This window comes from Andrographis paniculata, unplaced genomic scaffold, assembly GCF_009805555.1.
Source record: "Andrographis paniculata isolate CXL003 unplaced genomic scaffold, ASM980555v1 Contig98END, whole genome shotgun sequence".
In the NCBI taxonomy this organism is placed as follows: Eukaryota; Viridiplantae; Streptophyta; class Magnoliopsida; order Lamiales; family Acanthaceae; genus Andrographis; species Andrographis paniculata.
The window spans coordinates 3,005,412-3,031,173 of record NW_026137637.1 but is presented as its reverse complement, the minus strand read 5'-3'; the positions used below and the strand labels follow the sequence as shown (position 1 = coordinate 3,031,173).

The following is a 25,762-nucleotide window of genomic DNA, read 5'->3' as shown; positions in this document are numbered from 1 at the left end:
TTCATCTTTAGTGTAGCTTAATTTCCTGCAGCTATCTGGTAGCTTGTGTTCTAATTTGATTTGGCTAATCTAAGCAGGTAAACATCTGTTCTTTTTTATTAATCTCCAGATTTCCACCTATTAAAACCAGTATTTCAATAGATGTAATCCTTTTTTTTTTTTTTTTTTTTTTTTTTTAAAAAAAAAAAAACTTATCTTTCTTTATTTGATATTATTATTTTTTTAAATTTTTTTTTTTCTCAGTATGTGATAGTTTGGCAAATTAGTTTTTACACTTCTTCCAACATAACTTATTTCTAAAACAATTATCAAATTCGATTTTACCCTAAGGATACTTACACTATTGATTGATACCCTAGATATGATCCCAACATCTGCTCTTCGTCGCACTTGTCCATTATTGTGAATTATTTAAATTCACGATATTAATTTTATTAAAGTTCCTATCTAATAGAATCTTTTATATGCTACATACGAATTCTTTGTCTATATTAGCTGGTAATCAAGTTTGTTAGAGGCTGGATATTGAGGACAGGATTCTCGAAGAGATTGTCCAGCATGCAAAGACAAAAGGTATATTTGAAAAGATCATCCACCAACCGAAGAAAGCCAACTTGATCCAATCATTGGGCATCAAAGGTTGAGAATATTCCCCGAAGTATAAAGGTACATCTTGAATGAACCGGAAAAAACACATTGAGTTGATTGATGCATGTTTATTTGTGATTTGTTTGGTTGATTTGTTAGAAGAAACAAAATGTGAGTGGTTGTATAGTTTCCTAAAGAAGTTTGGAGTTTTTAATTTTTTATTCCAAGGAAAAAATAGAATATGGTGGATTATAGTTCATACATATTTCTTATGAATATTTATTATTTTTCGACGTGTTATTAGTTTGAGATTGCTATATTGAATCCATATACACAAGATTGTATAGGTGTATGATAATTTCAGAAATTTTCATTTCTTCCGACAATTCTTCATTCAAGACTGCTCTAGGTTTGCACTAATTAATGTGTGTGATTGGGTAGATTATACGTATGTTAGAATTGTAAGAATATTCTAGTAAGATTTTTAATAGTGATCATTTATAACTATGACTGAAAGTTTGTAAACAATTTTATATATAACCACAAGTAGTTATAGATTATAGGTATTTTACCAATTTTCATGGACAATAGAAAGTTTCACAACTAATTATATAATGTCCTGATCGACTTATATATTGTTGAATACAATGAGGTGGGTGTATTTATAATCTCCGAACACTCCCCATTTCCTTGCAAATGGTTTCAGTAAGGGTTGTCTGTGATCATCATTTCTTGGAGTAGACTTGCTGAAAATAGAATAAATCAATCTCAAGACTGCGTGCTATCTTTAGGCTTTGTGTGCACAAACAAGACAGGACTGGTGCTGTCTTGGCTACTCTCGTCCTCCATCTTCATGAAAAAATAATGCCTGTCCATCCAAGAAAATATTCAGCAACAGAGGAGGAAGGGAATAGCTTCAAAAAACATTAGTGTTCATTTCTACTTAACGATACAGACTGTTGGGTATGATAGATAGTAGAAGAACTTGCAGAAGAAAATATTACGTGCTGTTTTTGGATAAGTTCTTTTTTCACCCACCATGAAGTAAGGATTACATCCATATGTATAACCAAGAGACTTTCTAGACAACTCCATAGGACTCTTGATCTTCGTGCCATTACTTCAGGGTATAATTATTGGCAATTACTAGAACTTAAAGTTCATATTAACTATCCTGAAAGTTACAAATTATTGTTTCAACACCGTCTCTTAATTTGTAATTTTCAAATGTTGTTTGTGCTTCTCCATCTTCTCCGCACCAAGGGGTTTGGTGAGAATATCAGCCGGTTGCTCACTTGAATTGATGAATTCAATGTTTGTTTCCCCTTTCGCCACAAGGTCTCGAATGTAGTGATGACGTAGTTCAATGTGTTTTGAGCGAGCATGAAACACGGGATTCTTTGTTAGTGAAATAGCCGACTTGTTGTCACAGAAGATTGTCGTTGCACCTTTTTGCTTAAATTGCAAATCTTCCAGCATTCTCCTAAGCCACACTCCTTCACAAGCCGCTTCAGTAATAGCAGAGTACTCGGCTTCGGTAGATGATAGTGCTACTGTTCTTTGCTTCCTTGAACACCAAGATATTGGTGATTTCCCAAGACAAAATATATATCCTGTGGTACTCTTTCTATCATCAATCGAGCCAGCCCAATCGCTATCAACATAGCCAACCAAATTGCAATCGTTTTCTTTTCCATATAGAATTCCGAGCTTCCTGGTTCCTTGAAGATAACGCAGAATTCTTTTTGCTGCTGCAAAATGATTTTTTCTTGGATCATTCATGTACCTGGACACCACACTAACTGAAAAAGCAATGTCTGGCCTCGTGTGAGTTAAATAAATGAGAGATCCCACTAAACTTCGAAAGAGAGAAACATCCACTTTTTCCGAGTCATTTAACTGCTGGAGTTTTTCATTTGTTGCCATAGGCGTGGACATGGGTTTGCAAGTAGCCATGTGGAATCTCTTCAAAATATCATCAACGTATTTTTCTTGTGATAGAAAAATTTTTCCTTCGCTTTGCCTTACTTGCATTCCCAAAAAATACTTCATTGTCCCCAAATCCGTCATCTCAAATTCCATCTTCATCTTCTGCCTAAAACTCTCCAGCAATGATTCGTTAGTTCCGTAATAAATCAAATCATCAACATATAAACAAACGACAAGAAAATCACCCCCTTCTTTCTTGATGTATAGTGAGGGCTCATTTGGACTTTTCTGAAAACTGCAGCTTGCAAAGTAGCTGTCAATTTTGTTGTTCCAGGCTCGCGGAGCTTGCTTTAGCCCATATAAAGCCTTTCGAAGTCGGTAGACTTTCTCCTCGCTCTTTTTCACGACAAATCCTTCAGGCTGCTCTACATAAACCTCTTCCTCCAATTCTCCATTTAAGAAAGCGGACTTCACATCAAATTGATAGATTTTCAATCCATAATGGGCTGCAATTGCTATAACAGTGCGAATGGTCTCCATTCTCGCCACCGGAGCAAATGTTTCATTGAAGTCGACGCCGGGCTGTTGCGAGTACCCTTTGGCAACAAGACGTGCCTTATGTTTCTGCACTGAACCATCCTCATTAAACTTTGTTTTGTAGATCCACTTCAGCCCAACAACATCCTTCCCTTCCGGTAAATTGACAAGTTCCCACGTTCGGTTCTTTTTAATCATATCAATTTCTTCGTTCATTGCTTGTACCCAGAATTTTTCTTTTGCAGCTTCTTGAAAGTTCTGTGGTTCATGACAGAAAAATGCAAAATTGCATGAGGAGTATATGTCCTGCAAAGGTCGTACCTTCAGAATTGGATTTTCTGAATCCGGTTCTTCATCATTTGGATTTGGTTGAGCCGAAGTTGGACTGGCAGGAGCATTCTCGCACTGAGTTGTGCGCTCATTCTGTAATCGCAATGGTTCTGTAAACTGGCCAGGCTGATTTGATGGCTGTTCATAATCTGAATCATTCTTGATCTTCCAATCCCATGCTCCACTTTCATCGAATATGACATCTCTAGAAACAGTCAGCCGATTTTCCTTTGGATCGAAAAGTCTGTACCCCTTGCTTTCATCACTGTAACCAATGAAAATATATTTCTCACCCTTCTTGTCGAACTTCTCACGTTTCTGAGCTGGTACATGAGCAAAGGCTATGCTTCCAAATATCTTCAAATGATCGACCACCGGCTTTCTCTTATTCCACGCCTCGAACGGAGTCTTGTTTGGCACAGCTTTGGTGGGTGATCTGTTTAGCAGATAAACAGCAGTATTAACTGCTTCAGCCCAAAAATTATTTGGAAGTCCTTTCCCTGTCAACATGCTCCGAGCCATCTCAACCACAGTGCGATTTTTTCTTTCAGCGACCCCATTTTGTTGTGGGGTATAACTCACAGTAAGCTGTCTCGAGATGCCATGTTCCTTGCAATGTTGTAGGAATGGAGTAGATATAAACTCTCCTCCATTGTCAGTTCGGAGTGTTTTTATTTGGCAGCAACTTTGATTCTCTGCCATAGCTTTGAACTTCAAAAAAGATTTGAATGCCTCTGATTTTTCTTTCAAAAAATATACCCACATCATCCTCGTGAAATCATCGACAAACAAGATAAAATATCTCTTCTCGTTAATCGATGGTGTCTTCATAGGACCGCATATATCCGAGTGTACCAGCTCAAGTGGTGCTTTGGCTCTCCATGACGTTTTGGGAAATGGCAATCGATGCATTTTCCCATAGATACAACCTTCACATATTTTTTCTTCATGATGAACATCCGGTAATCCCAGAACCATTTTTCTTTGCTTCAAAATGCGCAGCCCTGCCATATGTAAGTGACCATATCTTAAATGCCACAAGAATGAATTTTCAACGACTTCATTCTTCAAAGCAAACTGATTGCTTGAAGGCATAGTCATCGGAAAAACTTTGTTTGCAGACATCTCAACTTCAGCCACCAAGTCATTATTCTTCGTGAAAATTCTTGCCATTCCATCACCAAAAATGACCAAATAACCACTTTGTATAAGCTGCCCCACACTCAAGAGGTTTTACGCTAGATTAGGCACATAAAGAACGTCATGAATTAATTTTTTGTTACCTCCTTTGGTAAAGACTGCAATCGTGCCCTTTCCTTCAGCGCTTTGAACATTTCCATCTCCAAGCTTTACGTGTGAAGTACAGCTCCTGTTAAGTTGCTCAAATTGGCTTTCATTACTTGTCATGTGGCTACTACAGCCACTGTCCAGATACCATAGGTCGGATTTCTGATCTTCATCTTTTTCGCTCGTGTAAAATAATGTCTCAGATTCGGCATTCTGCTCCTTCAAGAAATTTGCTTCAGTTTGCCCCTTCTTTTGATACCAACAGTCCCGTTGTGAGTGATTAGGAATTCGACACCTCCTGCACTTATGAAAGCAGTCCTTCGAATCATGATTGGACTTCTTGCAGATAATGCAATACGGGCTGCGTGCTGGTTTTTTTTCAAGATTCTCGTCCCTGTTCTTTGGAACAAATTCTTTCTTTCGTTCTCCTCCTCGGTTGGGTTGATCGCCTCTATAAAAATTCCGTCTTTGTGGTGCATTTTGGTGAGACTTTGCTGAAACAAAAGTCTTCGATTGAAAGGCCTGCTCAAGGGACTGATTTTGAGCTCTTTCAATCCTTTGTTCGTGAGCCCGAAGCGAGCTCATCAACTCATGAAGTGACATCACAGACAAATCTTTGGATTCCTCTATGGCAGCAACACAATGGTCGAATTTAGGAGGTAAACTTCTGAGAATCTTCTCGATTACCTTCTTGCTTTGGATGGTGTCTCCAAGACTTTCAATGTGATTGACAATGTCAACAGCTCTTGTAAAAAATTTACTCACATGTTCACTCTCTTTCATCGCCAAGTTGTCGAAGTCCCTCCATAGAGATTGAAGGCGAATAGAGATAACTCTATCATTGCCATGAAACTCCTCCTTCAACACGTCCCATGCATCTTTTGCCTTCTTTTTATTGAAAATCCGTGGATAAATTGTCTTACCCACTCCTTGCTTGATGTAGCGAAGTGCAGTGCAATCCTTTTTCTTATTTTCTTTGTATTGTTTTTGCTGAGCGTTAGTCCAGGCTGCAGATGCACCTTCTACAGGTGGTTCTTCAAATCCATCTGCAACAATATCCCAAAGGTCATGTGAAATGAAGAAATCTTGCATTTCACTACTCCAATAATTGTAATGATCGCCTTCAAAGATTGGAACCTCACTCGGGGAATATTTAAACATGGTAGGAACAGAACTGGACATTGTTTTCAAGCTCTGATACCAAATTTGTTGGGTATGATAGATAGTAGAAGAACTTGCAGAAGAAAATATTACGTGCTGTTTTTGGATAAGTTCTTTTTTCACCCACCATGAAGTAAGGATTACATCCATATGTATAACCAAGAGACTTTCTAGACAACTCCATAGGACTCTTGATCTTCGTGCCATTACTTCAGGGTATAATTATTGGCAATTACTAGAACTTAAAGTTCATATTAACTATCCTGAAAGTTACAAATTATTGTTTCAACACAGACAGACCGATGGGTGTCTACATTCAGCTCAGAATGAGAAGCGGTTGCCAGCAAGATTGCCTGCTTTATCGCAATGATCTTTACAGCCACAATACTTTCCTTGTAAACAATTTAGCAATATCAAACCAGCCATCAGTCGAAAAACAAAATTTACAAATTCATAAGAAACGTTTATGAACTACAAATCACCATATTTTGTTTCTTCTGTGGAAAAAGAATGAAAAAATTTGAAACTTTTTCGGAAACAGTACAATCCATCACAAAATTAATATGTAATGAGAGCTAAAGAGAGTGAGAGAGGCAGCATATATATTGAAAAATAGAAGTATTGTACTTGTAATTACTACGTATTGAGTAGAGGAGTCCTAGGTTTGTTAATGTTGAAATATTGGGATATCATTACCAACCCAAATCAAATGATTGGAAAGCCAGACAAACCACAAGAAACCAATATAGCTCTTACGCAAATTTTTTATTGATGGCCCCAAATACGTTCAAAAATCAAGCAGCAACCAATTAAAAGCACAACAAAAAACAAACCGCAAATAAACACAACACCAACATAGATTTTTCCAAAGACAATTCATGAACAGATCAAACAACACACGCACACTCTGCGAGCTCAAAAATAAAACACACGAAATTGATAACCCAGTTCGGTCATAAAAGACCTACATCTGGGGGTTCCAACCTAGGCGTGACTTCACTAAATCGAAAACAAGTTAAGCTTACACAGAGCTGTGTTCATCTCCCTCAAGAATTGCTACCTGCAAATCATTTCTATGCAACACCATTCTTCACCAAGATTATCTATCCTACTAAATTGGGCCTTCAGCAAGATTATCTATCTTCTCAACAAATCACAATACAACACTAGGTTGTTACAACATATTGCCTTTTCTCTCCGTGTACGGGACCAGCCAAATCTTTAATATGGGCCTGGAAAAATAAAAAATAAATCGCATTTGGGCCTTCTTGGATTTTGGACCTGCACTCTGGAATCCAATCAGCTGCTGCGCTTTCCTAGTACACAGATTTAGAAATATCAAACCAGCCATAAGTCCAAAAACAAAATTTTAAAATTCATAAGAAACCTATATGAACTAAAATCCACATTTTATTTCTTTCATGGAAAAAAAATGAAAAAAAATTGAAACTTCTTTCGGAAACAATATAACTGATAACAGAAATTTGTATTATTTAAATTTGTACAAATCCACAGGGAATTTATATTCGAAAATCAGTGAGTGGAAGTTTATAGAAAAGCGATCAGATATAGCAATTTTTGTGGTTGTAGACCCTGAGTGGTTATCAGAATTATTTATACTCTTTTACTGGTGAGTTTCCAGGTCGAACACAAGGATTTTAAGTCATGAATTTCACAGGTAGAAATCTTGAGAAAACGACGAAGAAGGCATGAAGGGATCCGCTTGCAGCGGATCCAAAAGTTAAGCTATAGAAAGCAGGAATTAAAGCGGAAAAAATGAGGTGAGCGGAAGCGAGCGAAGCGAGGGCGGAAGATGAAGTGCTAGCGGTAACCAGATGATCGGGACATGAGCGGAAGTGGGGACCAGATGAACGGGACATGGATGAATAGCGGTTACCGAGTGATCGGGACCTGAGCGAGCGGTACATTGTATATGTATATATGTATATGTATATATATATGAGCGACAGAGAATGAGGGAGAGGTGTTGTGTCTGATTTGTGCGTTACTAAATGGATAGAATTTCCTGGATGTAGTGAGCGAGCGATGTAAGTGTGTTATCGGAAATATATGTATGTTACGAAAATGGCTAAAAGGGGGTAATGTAATCATATAAACTGAAATATAAAGAATTCATAACAATGGAATTTTGACCTTAAGGGATTTACAACAAGACTTCAATGACACCCAGAATCGAGCCATTATAAGAAAGAAACCCTACTGTCAGTAGGAATCTCTGCGACCTAATAGACCACCGCCTATGCCCCGTTAATTTTCCCAATATCTGCCTCATTAGTGGCTTTACCTTTCTGTTACCTCTTTTTAATCAAAATTGAATTCAGATTAGTAGTGAAGCAGGTCAACAAGGCTCTCGCGTACTTAACTACATTGAACTACCTTGAGACCGCTTTTGGCGCATAAGAAGGCTCAAATAATCAATTCTTCTCTTGCTCTAAACCAGTTAAATCAAATTCTCTAAATTCAAACTTTATATAAGTGTGTAAAAAGTGTGGAAGAAATGGGGATGAAGAACTGAATGATATTTCATTATCTACTACGAAAGCAGAGAAAGATTAGCGCTGTAAACGAAAGCAGTAATTTATTCAAAGAAAGCTGTAAAGATTTGGCCAAGAGGGAGGAAAACCATTACTCCCTTGGCCATTCCTGTGGAGAACTCCTTAGAGGGTTGGAGGTCTCGGAGACAGGAAGACGACTTGCTTGCGAAAAGTAATTGCTAAGAGTATTTAAAAATCGAAGTATCGATCTATTTTACATAAAAATATCTGGCCCTATTTATAGCAGGTGAGACGGGACGGTTGCAATCAGTTGTTGGGCGGTTCCAACCGCTGAGCAGTTAGGCAGTTAGTGGTAATTATTTTGTTGAAGAAGTTGCTGGCCATAACTCCCAGGGTGCTCGCTTTGATTGCATTGAATTTTAAGGGCTCGGATCTTCCTCGCTTGCCGGAGAGCTGGAGGGCATCAGCGCAGCTAGGCTCGCTTGTGCTGGCTGCAAATGAAATGGATGTACCGCTGTAGTTGGAACACTTAGTTGGAATCAGGTGATAATCTACACCGGTGGGTGTCTAGATTGTCGTTTGCAAGCGGGAGAGGCTATCGCTTGCGGGCGGTGAAAGCTACCGCTTGCCTCTCATGCCTTAGTCTTTTCCAGGAAGTATCCTGGGCGCCTGCGAGCGGAGGTGCCTGTCGCTTGTGGCATCTGCCTTAGCTTTTCTGGCACCAGACTACCGCTTAAAAAGGGCGAAATTCGTTAATAATCTCAAAAACAAAAAATAAATTCCAAGCTTCTTTCACATTCTATTTCTTCCAGCAAATTAGCCAAACAATTCACAAACAAAAATGAATCAATCAACTCAATTTGTTTCTTTAAAAACAATTTCACTCAAGCCGTACCTTAATACTTCTGGGAGCATTCTCAACATCTGAGGCCTAAGTATTGGATCAAGTCTGTGGTTTTTGGCTGGTGGATGTTCTTTTCAAACATGTCTTTTGTCATTCCGTGCTTGACCATCGCCTCAAGAATCTTGTCCTCAATCTCCGCCATCGGCTGCTTTGAGATATCTTTCTCATTTGAAGAACAGCAAAACACTAATTCGGATAGCCGCTCTTTCTCAGCTTGCCGGCAATATTTATCCGCCTCAGTCGTGCCAGCAGTAATAAGATGGTAGGTATGGACAAACTCTTTTTGCCCAATACTATAAGCTCGACAGATACCCTGCTGCTGGACAGAAGGATTCCAGAGAACGACCAGCAGAATGACCCTGGAAGCCCCAACCAGACTAATGCCCTCAGAGCAGCACTTCATCGACGCCAGCATGATGTTCGAATCATTTTCTGGATCGTTGAATGCGTTGATAACATTCTGGCGTTGCTTCTTCTCTAGCTTTCCTTCCAGCCTGAGAATTTCCTTCCCGGCATTACACTGGAAGGTCGCGGTCAGATACTCTTTGATCAGGTCCAAGGGCGGAAGGTACTGGCTGAAGATGAGTACTTTTTCCTTCAGCATCATACTGAGGCGGACAAACTCGATGATGAATTTTGTTTTGACTCTTTTGTTGGGATTGAGCTTTGATGTCTCGGCTGCTTGCATATCAATTCCATCAGTTGGCAGTTGCGACTTGCACCGTTGGATAAGGTACGGAAAACAGATACCAAAGAAAATCCAAAATCTGAACTCTTAATTGTTTTCCTTAGTCGTTCTCCTTCCAACCAGTCGATCAGATTCGTTTGCAATCCAGTCGATTTCAAGAGGACGACACAGTCTCTTAATCCGGGAAGACTCTTTTGCAGGATAGAGCCTTTGTGCACATGCACAAACGGCGACATTGAGACTTTAAGCCTCTCCACTGCACGGTTGGTGGATTCCGGAAGCAAAGCAGGCCTAGATCTCCGGCGTTTCCTATCTGAATGCAGAATCTCAGTGAATGTCGGGTCCTGCATAGCTGCTTCTGCCACTGTAGGCCTTACGATCTTCAGTGAGTAGAACAGCTCTGGTCCTGCATAGCTGCTTCTGCCACTGTAGGCCTTACGATCTTCAGTGAGTAGAACAGCTCTCTAAAGTTGTTCTAGAAAAGAGTCCCAGACAATATAACACGCTTTTCGGTCTTGAGCTGAACCAGTGAAGTCCAAATTTGTATATATCTAAGCAATAGTAATTTACCGTTCATTTTAATGTTCGTGGCAGTCATGCTTTGCCATTTTTTTCAGCATTTTCTAATTCTATTCTAAATCATATAACATTCATGTGAAGAATTAGTGATCATGCAAAAATCGAATGTTTACACTAGAGTTTGTCAATGGTAATAGAAACAATGAGTAGGTGTTGAAAAAAAATAAAAATGTAGAGGTTAAGCACACTCTATGATAATTACATAAATGCAACATGTCAAAATTAATTTCTCACTTGCTAAAATCAATAAGGCTAGCATACAAGAAGATCGTATGTAACATATAATGATCAATTGCCTTTGTCTTGTCTTTTTTTATAAGAACTTCAATAAAAATAAATGTGTGCATTTAAATAACTCACCAAAATTGTACAAGGTGCCACTAACGGAAGATATTCGAATCAGTGTAGGCGATCAGTCAATAGCGAAAGGATTGTAAGAACGATCTTCGTTGGTAAGTAATTCAAAAAATCGGCCATTGTAATATTATATGCATTGCGAAAGATTGAAATGACTATTGGATAATATAATCTGGAATAAAAATTTCTGAGAATGCAGTAGCGTGACATATATATATATATATAAAAACAGATACAAACCTTTGATAAAAGGCTGTGATACAGACAATAAGGGGCCTATAAGTGTAAATAGATGTTATTGAAATGAATGCCCAAATTTCATACCACCAGGGACTTTTTTTTAGAAAGAAAAACCCTTGTCTTTTTAATGGAAATTACTGAACTTTATTATCTTTACCCTTTTGTATGTTAGTCAAAATAAAAAAGGAACTTTTAAAGAAAGAGAAAATAAAATGAAGTACAAGAGGTTTCTTTCAAAAAAAAGTAAAATAAAATAAAAAGAGACTTCACCAATAGTACGTGGAAATCTAAAACTCAAAGAAATGGATACAAATCTGTAGTGTTTGCCTAAATTAATCAAATCAAACAAGAAGAACAAGGGCAACCATGAATTTGCAAGAAATTAAGCTACAAAGCAAAGATTTTTTAATCATTCTTTCCGATTAAGAGAAATGAAGATGTAGCTCGATAAAAGTGGCTCCAAAACAATTTGAAAGGTCGATGGATACACAAAAACACATACACACCTTTGAGCTCTGTTCGTGAAATTCAGGTGGATAATTTCGCGAGGGAGAGAAGGAGAGGGAGAGTGAGAAGAAGAGGGAGAGACTTCCGACAAGAAAATGCGACTGGGTTTTCGGGATTTGGAGAGGGAGAGAAGATGACGAAAAAGAGAAAAGTCAAGATTAATGGTATATTCTTGAGGTGTTTTCTGCTGGGGTTTTGTTTGTAATTTTTTATTTTATTTTTATTTAAGCCCATTAATATTATTGTAGTGAAGAACTTTTTTGGTCATTCCAAATATGATGAATACTGGGACCCTAAGCTAACCCCCTTGGATATCTAAAGTAAAGTATGTGATGCATTTAATTTACCATAATTAATTGCATTTAACTCCTTGATAACAGTCGCATTCAGTCCAAACCAAATAACTTCGAATCAAGAAAACCAGAAAAAATCAATAGCACTAAAACAATTTATGATGATCTTAATTGCACAAATGACAAACCAGAAGAAATAAATAGCTCTAAACTAATTTATGATGATCTTAATTGTACAATACTATAAATCTGTAATTTAAAAATAAGTTACAATATGATAATGGCATGCCTTAAGGGGTTTGACATAGAATAATATATTCACAGGTAGAAGTATTAAAAGTTCTACGGATCAAATGCACATTCTAAGTATAGTATGTTCCTATGAAATAAACGAACAATTAACCAAGTTGACTAAGAATCCAATTGTCTTCAATGTGACATATCACCAAAAAGAAATGACCTACGCAATAGTCGCAAAAATAATTAAGAATACTACAACAAGAATAAACATATCTACAAGGAACGAGATAGAACATGATTTGTGACTAGCAACAAACCCATCAAACAATCTACAAAACAATAAAAACATGCAACATCCCATATTTTTATTCCTTGTGCACTAGTACGCCAATCAACAATAAAAGACATGACAGTAGAAATAAACAAACAAATTTGACAAGAACCAAGCAAATTCTGCAATGGCAACAATATGCAGAATTCTCTCGCACGTCGATGTTAGCCTGGCAGACTATAATAGGCATCTACCGCATCTCTGCATCTTTACACCCTTGTGGATTTTCACCCTTGATTGGGCTTAATTTGAAGCCAAATAACATAATTGCATTGTGAATATATATATATATATATACATAAATCATCTCCAAGGTTGCAAGTGAATTAATAACCTTAATTCAGTCAAACACAATAAGAAAACCAACCCGGGTGAGTTGATTTCTTGAGGCGGAAATTCATGTGAATTCTCTGAGGTCAAGATTTTTCATACTTTCTATCGTGAAGATTATAAAAAAAAAAAAAAAAAACTTATGGTCTTTGGAAAGCTTACTCAACAAAGGAGATATAAGAGTTCCAACCGGATGAGAGAAACTGAATCTACTAGTGCCTACACTCGACTAGATAGATATTTTACTGGTGTTAGTACTGCGGTATGAGGATCAACTTCCTATGCAATTTTCGAATTTTTACTCTGCGTGGACCAATTCTATGCATTGGATGAGGGTTTTTCACTCTTGCAAAGAGACACAATGAACAGCTCGTACTATTATCAGTAAAATAATATTTACTACAATTTTGAGTCTTCCTTTCTTTCCTACTAAATTGATTTTTAAGATTTCATCAAAATTTAATTCCATTATAATACACAATGGAAAATAAATTTAAGAAATAACAAAAATAATAAAGACCTCTAAATTGCCAAAAGCAAAACAATGGTTTTCTTTTCTTCTCTTCTTCTTATTCTTAATTTAGAAATAAATATATAATAGATAATAGACAATAAGTTTTTTTTTTTTTTTTCTTTTGTTTTGGTTTTTTTTTTTTTTGTTTTTTTTGTTTATTTTTTAAAGAATTAGAGCAAAATATCATCAATATCTCAATCTCAATTTGATTTATACATATCACATTCATTGTAATAATGTAAGTCGGCTTTAAAAATAATTATAAATAAATCCAAAGTAGAAAACACCTGAAAAATTAATATTTCTTACTGATACCATTACCATCCAAAACCCTAATTTTCTCTTTCGGTCAACTAATCTCGCTCGCTCGTCTCTCTCTCTCCAAATCTCCAAATCGCAGTGAAAGCAGCTTCACTGTCAGAAGTCTCTCTCTCCCTCTCCCTCACCTCTTCCTTCAGCAAGCATAAGGTATGTATTTATATGTTTTTTCGTATCTAATTACATTCCAAGTTGTTATGGTGGCACTTTTATGGAGCTTCGTCTCCATTTCTCTGAATCCGAATACATTATTAACATCTTTCATTTTTAGCATAATTTGTTGCAGATTTTTTATGGCCCTTGTTTCTTCTTGTTTGATTTGATTAATTAATCTAAGCAAGTACCACAATCTGTGTCCGTTTCTTTGATTTCTAGATTCCCCAAACTAAAACTAGGGTTTGGGCAGATGACATATTTTTTTATTTTTTATTTTTTTGTTTTATTAGTTTAAACTCTTTCTTCTCTACTTTATATCATTCACTAAAAAAAAAAAAAAAAAAGTCCGTTGTGGAATGAAATTTGGCCATTCTTTTAAACATCTGACATCTATTTACACTTATAGTTCCATTATTGTCTGAATGGCAACACTTTGTCATTGTTTTCGATCTCTTTTACTCATATGTCATGCTGTAATGCTATTGATTTCTTAGAATTTTTAGTTTGAAATTATCCAATAGTCATTTCAATCTATCTTAAAAGATTTTGATGTTAACTACTTTTTCAGTGAATATAAATATTACAATGGCAGACTTTCTAGATTATCTACCAATGGAGATCATTATTACAATCCTTACGCTATTGATTGATCCTCTTGACATGATCCGAATGTCAGCTGTTACTCGTACCTGGTACCATTTTGGTGAGTAATTTAAATGCACACATTCATTGTTATTGATGTTCCGGTCAAATAGACTCAACAAAGACACTTGATCATTATATGTTACATATGATCTTCTTGTCAGGTAGTTGGGGATCAAGATTTTTTTATTGATTTCATCAACCAAACACTTAATTTTGACATGTTGTTTATATGTAATTATCATGTAGGGTGAAGTGATGACAAATTTAACCTTTAAATTGTTTTTTTTTTTTTATTATTATGTTTTTATGAACATCTACTCACTGTTTCTACAACCGTTTGATAATTAAAATATTACATATGTTTGGTAATATGTTATTATTTGATGTATTCAAATCTAAATATTCGATTATCACGTTATTATTAATTCTTGACATGAATGTTACACGATTAAGAATATAATAAAAAAGTACTAAAAAAAAAAAGAGCAAGCATGGTTGTCACGAAGACTCAAATAAACGATATAATACAATCAAAATTACTATTGTTTATCAAAGCCCGATGCCTCTATGTAGTGCCTACCACACATGATTCGCCTAGTGCGACTTGCCTTGTCGGGCCAAGTTTGCAGGCTTTTATGTTCGGCCGGGGGTTTACCCAAAGCGCACCTGAAAGGTAGGGGCTGCATGTTCTCACGTTATTAAAATAATAATAATAATATTAATAATAATATTGTTTAGATATATCCAAAATTTACTGCTTATAGTCACTTTACTAGTTTCATAGACAATATGATAACATTTCTAATATTTAAAAGCTTCACAACAATTGATATGGTTACTTTGTTGAACAATCTACTATCGTATGCAATGCACATAGAGGTGTGTTTGTCGGGGGCATTGGATTTTGGTTTAGGATTTGAATATTTATAAATTTAATTTAAATAATTATATGACGCGATATGAATAGATATTGATAAAATATTTTGAATATAAATTTGATTTTTAGAAGAATATATGAAAGATGAATTTTCAGGAATAGTAAATTTTTATGAAGTTTGTCAAAAAGAACACACCCTAATTGCAATTCAACACCGTTATATACATACATACTAAATTTTTGTTTTCATTCTTTATTTTATCTTTCCTTTCAAGTCTATTGCTCAATTTTATTTTTAGTATTATTATATTCAAGCAGAATGAAATGTGTAAACACTAATATACACAGCTTATCATTATGTTAGCTAGAGAAATTACTCTTATCCATTTTTACACACGTATTTTGTTTTGCAGTTGTCCAAAATGGCATCGCAAAAACAGCTTGTCGAAGGAGAGCTCCAATGCTCAAGAATACAAGCTACTGCGACGCAATTATGAACCAGAGGAAGAAGCACCATCTTCCAAGATTCAATGATCTTCGGAAGGAACACAAACTGTACTCAAGCCTCCTTGCTATTCTGTCAAAAGCAAGTATGATTAATCCAAAGAATTGCATTGGGTTTGTCATCGGAGCTTCTTCTACAAGCCATTATATAGGAAAGAGCATCATTCATGCACTCCTCCCAAACAAAATGTATTGGTCGAGCAAAGGGCACACCGACGCTAATGTGTCTGAGACCATACTTTTCAAACTCAATGGCGGAGTTTGCATTGTATCAGACATTCAAATCCAGCCTTCTCCTGGTATTCTATACTTTCCAGTGTCTCGACACATTTATGTTCATCCTATTTTATGTTGGGAATCCTAACTGAGTTCTTCTATCCTATTTGCATTCCCTTTCAGGACATTATGGTAATAGACAATATATATTCTCTGCTATGTCACTCCAATTCAGCATGGGGCATAGTACGTTGCCAAAATATCAAACACACCAGGACATTAACTTGCCGGGGGATATAAAGGATGACCACTTCGTCTGGGGTTATACATCGCCTCAATTCCCCATGGAGCAGGTTATGCACTAGCAGTTGTCCTAATTCCAAATGAATTTTGGTTGAAAATAATAACTTACATTTGCTCTAATATGAATTGCATATGGCCAGAGTCTCCTCAAGCAAACATTTACACTGCCTGAACCAGTTCTATGTGTGGGAGGGTTTCTGAAGATCGAACTCTTGGGGATGGTGCAAAGAGACCCAAGGAATAGTTTATACTACTATTGGTACTTAAACAACCTTTGCCTTTGTAATACTGCATGTAAATGTGCACAGAGAACAATAGGGATCAATCTTATTCAACCCAAACAAATTGGGCATCACTTACCACTATATATTGTTTAATTGTTGCAGCCTGCATCGGGTGAGCATCCGCGGCCAGTCCCTCGAACCGGCCTTCGACATAGAGACAGTTGAAAGGGGCAGACTAATACTTAGGCACCAACCTTCAGCAGTTATTGATGTTTTGAGGCAGATTCCCCTTCCCTCCACGGCTGTCATCAGCCAAATGGCCGTAGCGCAATCGATGGAATTTATGTTTAATCATCTTCTTCCTTTTGTAAACTTTGATCGAAATATAGCCTTGGCTCCAGCCCGAAGATATGCCAATAGTCTCCTGGGCTATAGCCCGAATGAAGGCCGAAATGGTAGGGAAGACGCAGAGGCCTAGAGCCCCAAAGTGCCAGCCTTCAAAGCATACAACAGTCCTAAATATGGATTGCATCATTGCTTATACATTTCAATATATGATGTTGTATTTAATTTGAGTAAGACATACTAATTATGTATCATTTCATGGGTCTCACTTTATTGGTTTTTATATAAATTTTATTTAAAAAATAAAGTAATAAGAGATGTTCTGTAATAAAAGAAAATGTAATCATATGATGTATAGATTTGAATTTATGATTATTCAATTTAAGTACATATTAAATTTGGTTATAATTTTCTGACTTTCAACAAAATTTACAAATTTCACAATAAATATTAAGCAATTATAAGTTTGATCATAATTCTCCACATCAAATATTCAAAATATTATCTAATTATATATATCTCTTATTTGGTAAAAAATGATCCGCCTATGCACATACACACACAAACCAGTTATTGTTTAACTATAAAATTCATGGGCTTTACAAAAATAATAAAATTAGAAATAAATCCGAAAATAAAAAAACACTTGGAGAATATTCCGTGTTAATACGACCCAATGTCATTTTTTTGTCAAGATTTGGACAAAAATGTAAAAAAAATGTTGTTTTAGACTGTCCTAGCCCCTCTCCCTCCCGCTCTCTCCTCACACAAAAAAGCCTTTGAAGAATAGTCATTCAAATCAACATTTCGTCAAAGGAAGATATGTTGTAGGTGTAGAGAGGTTGTATGCATATATATGTGTGTCTATATACCTTTCAACCTGGATGAACTTTTACTAGTTCGTCACTTTTTTTTTTTCGAATATGAAAGAATATTAATTTATTAATCTTTTGTGTAGCTTAATTTCTTGCAGCTATCTGGTAGCTTGTGTTCTAATTTGATTTGGCTAATCTAAGCAGGTAAAAAGATCTGTTCTTTTTTATTTAATCTCTAGATTTCCACCGATTAAAACTAGTATTTCAATAGATGTAATCCTTATTTATTTACTTTTTTTAAAAAAACACTTATCTTCCTTTACTTGATATTATTATTTTTTCCAGTATGTGATAGTTTGGCAAATTAGTTTTTACACTTCTTCCAACATAGCTGAAGTTATTTCTAAAACAATTATCAAATTCGATTTTACCCTAAGGATACTTACACTATTGATTGATACCCTAGATATGATCTCAACATGTGCTCTTAGTCGCACTTGTCCATTATTGTGAATTATTTAAATTTACGATATTAATTTTATTAAAGTTCCTATCTAATAGAATCTTTTATATGCTACATACGAATTCTTTGTCTATATTAGCTGGTAATCAAGTTTGTTAGAGGCTGGATATTGAGGACAGGATTCTCGAAGAGATTGTCTAGCAGCAAAGACAAAAGGTATATTTGAAAAGATCATCCACCAACCAAAGAAAGCCAACTTGATCCAATCATTGGGCATCAAAGGTTGAGAATATTCCCGGAAGTATTAAGGTACATCTTGAATGAACTAGAAAAAACACATTGACTTGATTGATTCATTTTTATTTGTGATTTGTTTGGTTGATTTGTTAGAAGAAACAAAATGTGAGTGGTTGTATAGTTTCCTAAAGAAGTTTGGAGTTTTTTAATTTTTTATTCCAAGGAAAAAATAGAATATGGTGGATTATAGTTCATATATATTTCTGATGAATATTTATTATTTTTCGACGAGTTATTAGTTTGAGATTGCTATATTGCATCCATATACACAAGATTGTATAGGTGTATGATAATTTCAGAAATTTTGATTTCTTCCGACAATTCTTCATTCAAGACTGCTCTAGGTTTGCACTAATTAATGTGTGTGATTGGGTAGATTATACGTATGTTAGAATTGTAAGAATATTCTAGTAAGATTTTTAATAGTGATCATTTATAACTATGACTGAAAGTTTTTAAACAATTTTATATATGACCACAAGTAGTTATAGATTATAGGTATTTTGCCAATTTTCGTGGACAATAGAAAGTTTCACAACTAATTATATAATGTCCTGATCGACTTATATATATTGTTGAATACAATGCATATAGTTTCGAGTTGTAATCGTGTGCAACTAAATACATATATCTAGGGTCTGGATGCAATTTCATAATGGTTTTCGGTGCTCGAAGCTTCCTTGTTCCACCGTATGTCCTCCCTGTATGAAATATTGACCAGAAAAGGCACCTTTGAAGCAATCCTAATCGAAGTTATGAGCGCAGTGCATAGTGACCAGAAGCCCCATCATTTTAAGGAACACACAATGTACTAAGGCCTACTTGATATTCAGTCAAAAGAAATCACGAATCCAAAGGACTGCATTGAGTACGCCAATGAAGCTTCTTCTATAAACGATTATGAAGAAAGGAGGTGTTGGGAAAATGACAAAATAACATTTTCTTATTCTGAAATTGAATCTTTGAAGCAATGAGGTGGGTTTATTTATAATCTCCGAACACTCCCCATTTCCTTGCAAATGGTTTCAGTAAGGGCTGTCTGTGATCATCATTTTTTGGAGTAGACTTGCTGAAAATAGAATAAATCAATCTCAAGACTGCGTGCTATCTTTAGGCTTTGTGTGCACAAACAAGCAGGACTGGTGCTGTCTTGGCTACTCTCGTCCTCCATCTTCATGAAAAAATAATGCCTGTCCATCCAAGAAAATATTCAGCAACGGAGGAGGAAGGGAATAGCTTCAGAAAACATTAGTGTTCATTTCTATTTAAGAATAAGAAACAGAGATACAGACAGACCGATGGGTGTCTGCATTCAGCTCAGAATGAGAAGCGGTTGCCAGCAAGATTGCCTGCTTTATCGCAATGATCTTTACAGCCACAATACTTTCCTTGTAAACAATTTAGCAATATCAAACCAGCCATCAGTCGAAAAACAAAATTTACAAATTCATAAGAAACGTTTATGAACTACAAATCACCATATTTTGTTTCTTCCGTGGAAAAAGAATGAAAAAAATTGAAACTTTTTCGGAAATAGTACAATCCATCACAAAATTAATATGTAGTGAGAGCTAAAGAGAGTGAGAGAGGGAGCATATATATTGAAAAATAGAAGTATTGTACTTGTAATTACTACGTATTAGGAGTCCTAGGTTTGTTAATGTTGAAATATTGGGATATCATTACCAACCCAAATCAAATGATTGGAAAGCCAGACAAACCACAAGAAACCAATATAGCTCTTACACAAATTTTTTATTGATGGCCCCAAATACGTTCAAAAATCAAGCAGCAACCAATTAAAAGCTCAACAAAAAACAAACTGCAAATAAACACAACACCGACATAGATTTTTCCAAAGACAGTTCATGAACAGATCAAACAACACACGCACACTCTGCGAGCTCAAAAATAAAACACACGAAATTGATAACCCAGTTCGGTCATAAAAGACCTACATCTGGGGGTTCCAACCCAGGCATGACTTCACTAAATCGAAAACAAGTTAAGCTTACACAGAGCTGTGTTCATCTCCCTCAAGAATTGCTACCTGCAAATCATTTCTATGCAACACCATTCTTCAGCAAGATTATCTATCCTACTAAATTGGGCCTTCAGCAAGATTATCTATCTTCTCAACAAATCACAATACAACACTAGGTTGTTACAACATATTGCCTTTTTTCTCCATGGACGGGACCAGCCATATCTTTAATATGGGCCTGGAAAAATAATAAAATAAATCGCATTTGGGCCTTCTTGGATTTTGGACCTGCACTCTGAAATCCAATTAGCCGCCGCACTTTCCTGGTACACGTATTTAGAAATATCAAACCAGCCATCAGTCAAAAAAACAAAATTTTAAAATTCATAAGAAACCTATATGAAGTACAATCCACATTTTATTTCTTTCATGGAAAAAAAAATGAAAAAAATTGAAACTTTTTTCGGAAACAATATAACTGATAACAGAAATTTCTATTATTTAAATTTGTACAAATCCACGGGGAATTTATATTCGAAAATCAGTGAGTGGAAGTTTATAGAAAAGCGATCGGATATAGCAATTTTTGTGGTTGTAGACCCTGAGTGGTTATCAGAATTATTTATACTTTTTACTGGTGAGTTTCCAGGTCGAACACAAGGATTTTAAGTCATGAATTTCACAGGTAAAAATCTTGAGAAAGCGACAAAGAAGGCATGAAGGGATCCGCTTGCAGCGGATCCAAAAGCTAAGCTATAGAAAGCAGTAATTAAAGCGGTAAAAATGAGGTAAGCGTAAGCGAGGGCGGAAGATGAAGTGCCAGCGGCAACCAGATGATCGGGACATGAGCGGAAGTGGGGACCAGATGAATGGGACATGGATGAATAGCGGTTACCGAGTGATCGGGACATGAGCGAACGGCACATTGTATATGTATATATGTATATGTGTATATATACGAGCGACAGAAAATGAGGGAGAGGTGTTGTGTTGATCTGTGTGTTACTAAATGGATAGAATTTACTGGATGTAGTGAGCGAGCGATGTAAGTGTGTTATCGGAAATATATGTATATTACGGAAATGGTTAGAAGGGGGTAATGTAATTATATAAACTGAAATATAAAGAATTCATAACACTGGAATTTTGACCTTAAGGATTTACAACAAGACTTCAATGACACCCAGAATCGAGCCATCATAAGAAAGAAACCCTACTGTCACTAGGAATCTCTGCGACCTAATAGACCACCGCCTATGCCCCGTTAATTTTCCCAATATCTGCCTCATTAGTGGCTTTACCCTTCTGTTACCTTCTTTTAATCAAAATTGAATTCAGAACAGTAGTTAAGCAGGTCGACAAGGCTCCCGCGTACTTAACTACATTGAACTACCTTGAGACCGCTTTTGGCGCATAAGAAGGCTCAAATAATCAATTCTTCTCTTGCTCTAAACCAGTTAAATGAAATTCTCTAAATTCAAACTTTATATAAGTGTGTAAAAAGTGTGGAAGAAATAGGGATGAAGAACTGAATAATATTTCATTATCTACTACGAAAGCAGAGAAAGATTAGCGCTACAAAGCTGTAAACGAAAGCAGCAATCTATTCTAAGAAAGCTGTAAAGACTTGGCCAAGGGGAAGGAAAACCCTTACTCCCTTGGCCATTCCTGTGGAGAACTCCCTTACAGGGTTGGAGGTCTCGGAGACAGGAAGATGACTTGCTTGCGAAAAGTAATTGCTAAGAGTATTTAAAAATCGAAGTATCGATCTATTTTACATAAAGATATCTGGCCCTATTTATAGCAGGTGAGACGGGACGGTTGCAATCAGTTGTTGGGCGGTTCCAACCGCTGAGCAATTAGGCAGTTACTGGTAGTTATTCTGTTGAAGCCGTTGCTGGCCATAACTCCCAGGGTGCTCGCTTTGATTGTATTGAATTTCAAGGGCTCAGATCTTCCTCGCTTGCCGGAGAGCTGGAGGGCATCAGCGCAGCTAGGCTCGCTTATGCTGGCTGCAAATGAAATGGCTGTGCCCCTGCAGTTGGAACACTTAATTGGAATCAGGTGATAATCTGCAGCAGTGGGTGTCTGGACTGTCGCTTGCAAGCGGGAGAGGCTGTCGCTTGCGAACGGTGAAAGCTACCGCTTGCCTCTCATGCCTTAGTCTTTTCCAAGAAGTATCCTGGGCGCTTGTGAGCGGAGGTGGCTGTCGCTTATGACGTTTGACTTAGCTTTTCTGGCACCACACTACCGCTTAAAAAGGGCGAAATTCGTTAATAATCTCAAGAACGAAATTTGGATCATGGCAAGCGATATAGATCAATAATATAAGCCATTAATGGGTTATTATGATGGTTTTTATACAGAAATTCGAGTAATACACAATTTTGTCAAGCTAATAATATGCTCCTATTGGAGTCATCAATAACCCATCAAAAAAATAATATATATTGTGACAGAGAGAGGAAGCATGTATGTAGAAAAACAGAAGTGTTGTAGTTGAACTTACTACATATTTAGGAGAGGAGTCCTTCTTTTGTTTATGTTGAAACATTGGGATATCATCCTTAGGCTTTGTGTCAACAAACAAGATGGGACTGCACCTTTCTTGGCTGCTCTTGTCCACCGTCTTAATGAAATAACCATGCCTGTCGGATAGTTCATCCAATAAACTATTCAGCGACGGAGGAGGAAGGGAATAGCTTCAGAAAACATCAGTGTTCATTTCTGCTTAAGGACAAGAAACAACTAAACAGATGCACCTTCGGTTGCCAGCAACTTTCCCTGCTTTATCGCAACGATCACTGTCTTTTCAGCCGCAACACTTTCTTGGCACATAGATTTAACAATATAGAACCAGTCATCCGTCGAAAAGCAAAATTTAGAACTCAAAAGAAACCTATATGAACTACAATCCCCCATTTTTTGTTTCTTCCGTGGAAAAAAATTTAAAAATTTAAAACTTCTTTCGGAAACAATATAACCCATCACATAAATAATATATTGTGTGAGAGAGAGTGAGAGAGGAAGATTGTATGCAGAAAAACAGAAGTATTGTATTTGTACTTACTACGTATTGAGGAGACGAGTCTTTGTTTTGTTAATATACTTAGCCTTTGTGCACACAAACAAGACGGGACTGGGTGCTGTCTTGGCTGCTCTCGACCACAGTCTTCATGAAATAACTATGCCACTGTATCCAAGAAAATATTCAGGGACAGAGGAGGAACCGGATAGCTTCAAAAAAATATTAGCATTCACTTCTACTTACGGATATAAAACAGAGAAACAAACAGATTGTCGGGTGTCTGCACTTAGCTCTAGATGACAGGCGGCTGCAGCAAGTTTCTCTGCTTTATCACAACCATCAGTGTCCTTTCACCCGCATCACTTTCCTGGTACACAAATTTAGCAATATTAGACTAGTCATCCGTCGAAAAACAAAATTTTAGAATTCATAAGAAACCTATACGAACTACAATCCACCATTTATTGTTTATGCCGTGGAAAAAATAATATATTGTGCGAGAGAAAGTGAGAGGGGGAGCATGTATGAAGAAAAACAGAAGTATTGGACTTGTACTTACTACATATTGAGGAGAGGAGTCTTTGTTATGTTAACATTGAGACATTGGGATATCATCCTTAGGCTTGGTGTCCACAAACAAGATGGGACTGCCGTTGTCTTGGTTGCTCTCATTTCATGAAATAACGATGCCTGTCCGACAGTCCATCCAAGAAAAAAATTCAGAGACAGAGGAGGACGAAAAATTAAGTCTTTGCTTCGACAGAAGAATAAGAAACAGAGAAAGAGACAGACCATCTGGTGCCTGCAGTCAGTTCCCAAACAATTCATAAGAAAATAAACAAAAAATAAATTCCAAGCTTCTTTCACATTCTATTTCTTCCAGCAAATTAGCCAAACAATTCACAAACAAAAATGAATCAATCAACTCAATTTGTTTCTTCAAAAACAATTTCACTCAAGCCGTACCTTAATACTTCCGAGAGCATTCTCAACCTCTGAGACCCAAGGATTGGATCAAGTCTCTGGTTTTTGGCTGGTGGATGATCTTTTCAAACATGTCTTTTGTCATTCCGTGCTTGACCATCGCCTCAAGAATCTTGTCCTCAATCTCCGCCATCGGCTTCTTTGAGATATCTTTCTCATTTGAAGAAGAGCAAAACACTAATTCGGATAGCCGCTCTTTCTCAGCTTGCCGGCAATATTTATCCGCCTCAGTCGTGCCAGCAAACTTGTTTTGCCCAATACTATAAGCTCGACAGATTGCCTGCTGCTGGACAGAAGGATTACAGAGAACGACCAGCAGAATGACCCTGGAAGCCCCAACCAGACTAATGCCCTCAGAGCAGCACTTCATCGACGCCAGCATGATGTTCGAATCATTTTCTTGAGCGTTGAATGCGTTGATAACATTCTGGCGTTGCTTCTTCTCTAGCTTTCCTTCCAGCCTGAGAATTTCCTTCCCGGCATTACACTGGAAGGTCGCGGTCAGATACTCTTTGATCAGGTCCAAGGGCGGAAGGTACTGGCTGAAGATGAGTACTTTTTCCTTCAGCATCATACTGAGGCGGACAAACTCGATGATGAATTTTGTTTTGACTCTTTTGTTGGGATTGAGCTTTGATGTCTCGGCTGCTTGCATATCAATTCCATCAGTTGGCAGTTGCGACTTGCACCGTTTGGATAAGGTACGGAAAACAGATACCAAAGAAAATCCAAAATCTGAACTCTTAATTGTTTTCCTTAGTCGTTCTCCTTCCAACCAGTCGATCAGATTCTTTTGCAATCCAGTCGATTTCAAGAGGACGACAAAGTCTCTTAATCCGGGAAGACTCTTTTGCAGGATAGAGCCTTTGTGCACATGCACAAACGGCGACATTGAGACTTTAAGCCTCTCCACTGCACGGTTGGTGGATTCCGGAAGCAAAGCAGGCCTAGATCTCCGGCGTTTCCTATCTGAATGCAGAATCTCAGTGAATGTCGGGTCCTGCATAGCTGCTTCTGCCACTGTAGGCCTTACGATCTTCAGTGAGTAGAACAGCTCGGGTCCTGCATAGCTGCTTCTGCCACTGTAGGCCTTACGATCTTCAGTGAGTAGAACAGCTCTCTAAAGTTGTTCTCGAAAAGAGTCCCAGACAATATAACACGCTTTTCGGTCTTGAGCTGAACCAGTGAAGTCCAAATTTTACTCCGGCGGTTGCGAGGTGTATGGCCTTCATCAAGAATCACCGGTCCAGGCATCTCAAGAAGTATCGACCC

General features: G+C 36.9%; 1 long non-coding RNA gene across 3 annotated transcripts in view; it reads right to left on the bottom strand.

Moving 5' to 3' along the window:
* LOC127243724 (uncharacterized) overlaps nucleotides 1-25,762 on the bottom strand; it is a 61,236-nt gene that overhangs the window by 17,654 nt on the left and 17,820 nt on the right. Inside the window, exon 4 of one of the 3 annotated variants that reach the window (XR_007837028.1) lies at nucleotides 1,335-1,456. The exons of 1 other annotated variant lie outside the window; for it this stretch is intronic. This is a non-coding gene — a long non-coding RNA (uncharacterized LOC127243724). Of the gene's footprint in view, nucleotides 1-1,334; nucleotides 1,457-19,634; nucleotides 19,685-25,762 lie in introns of those variants that run through there. One more of the 3 variants, XR_007837030.1, reaches the window with a different exon arrangement.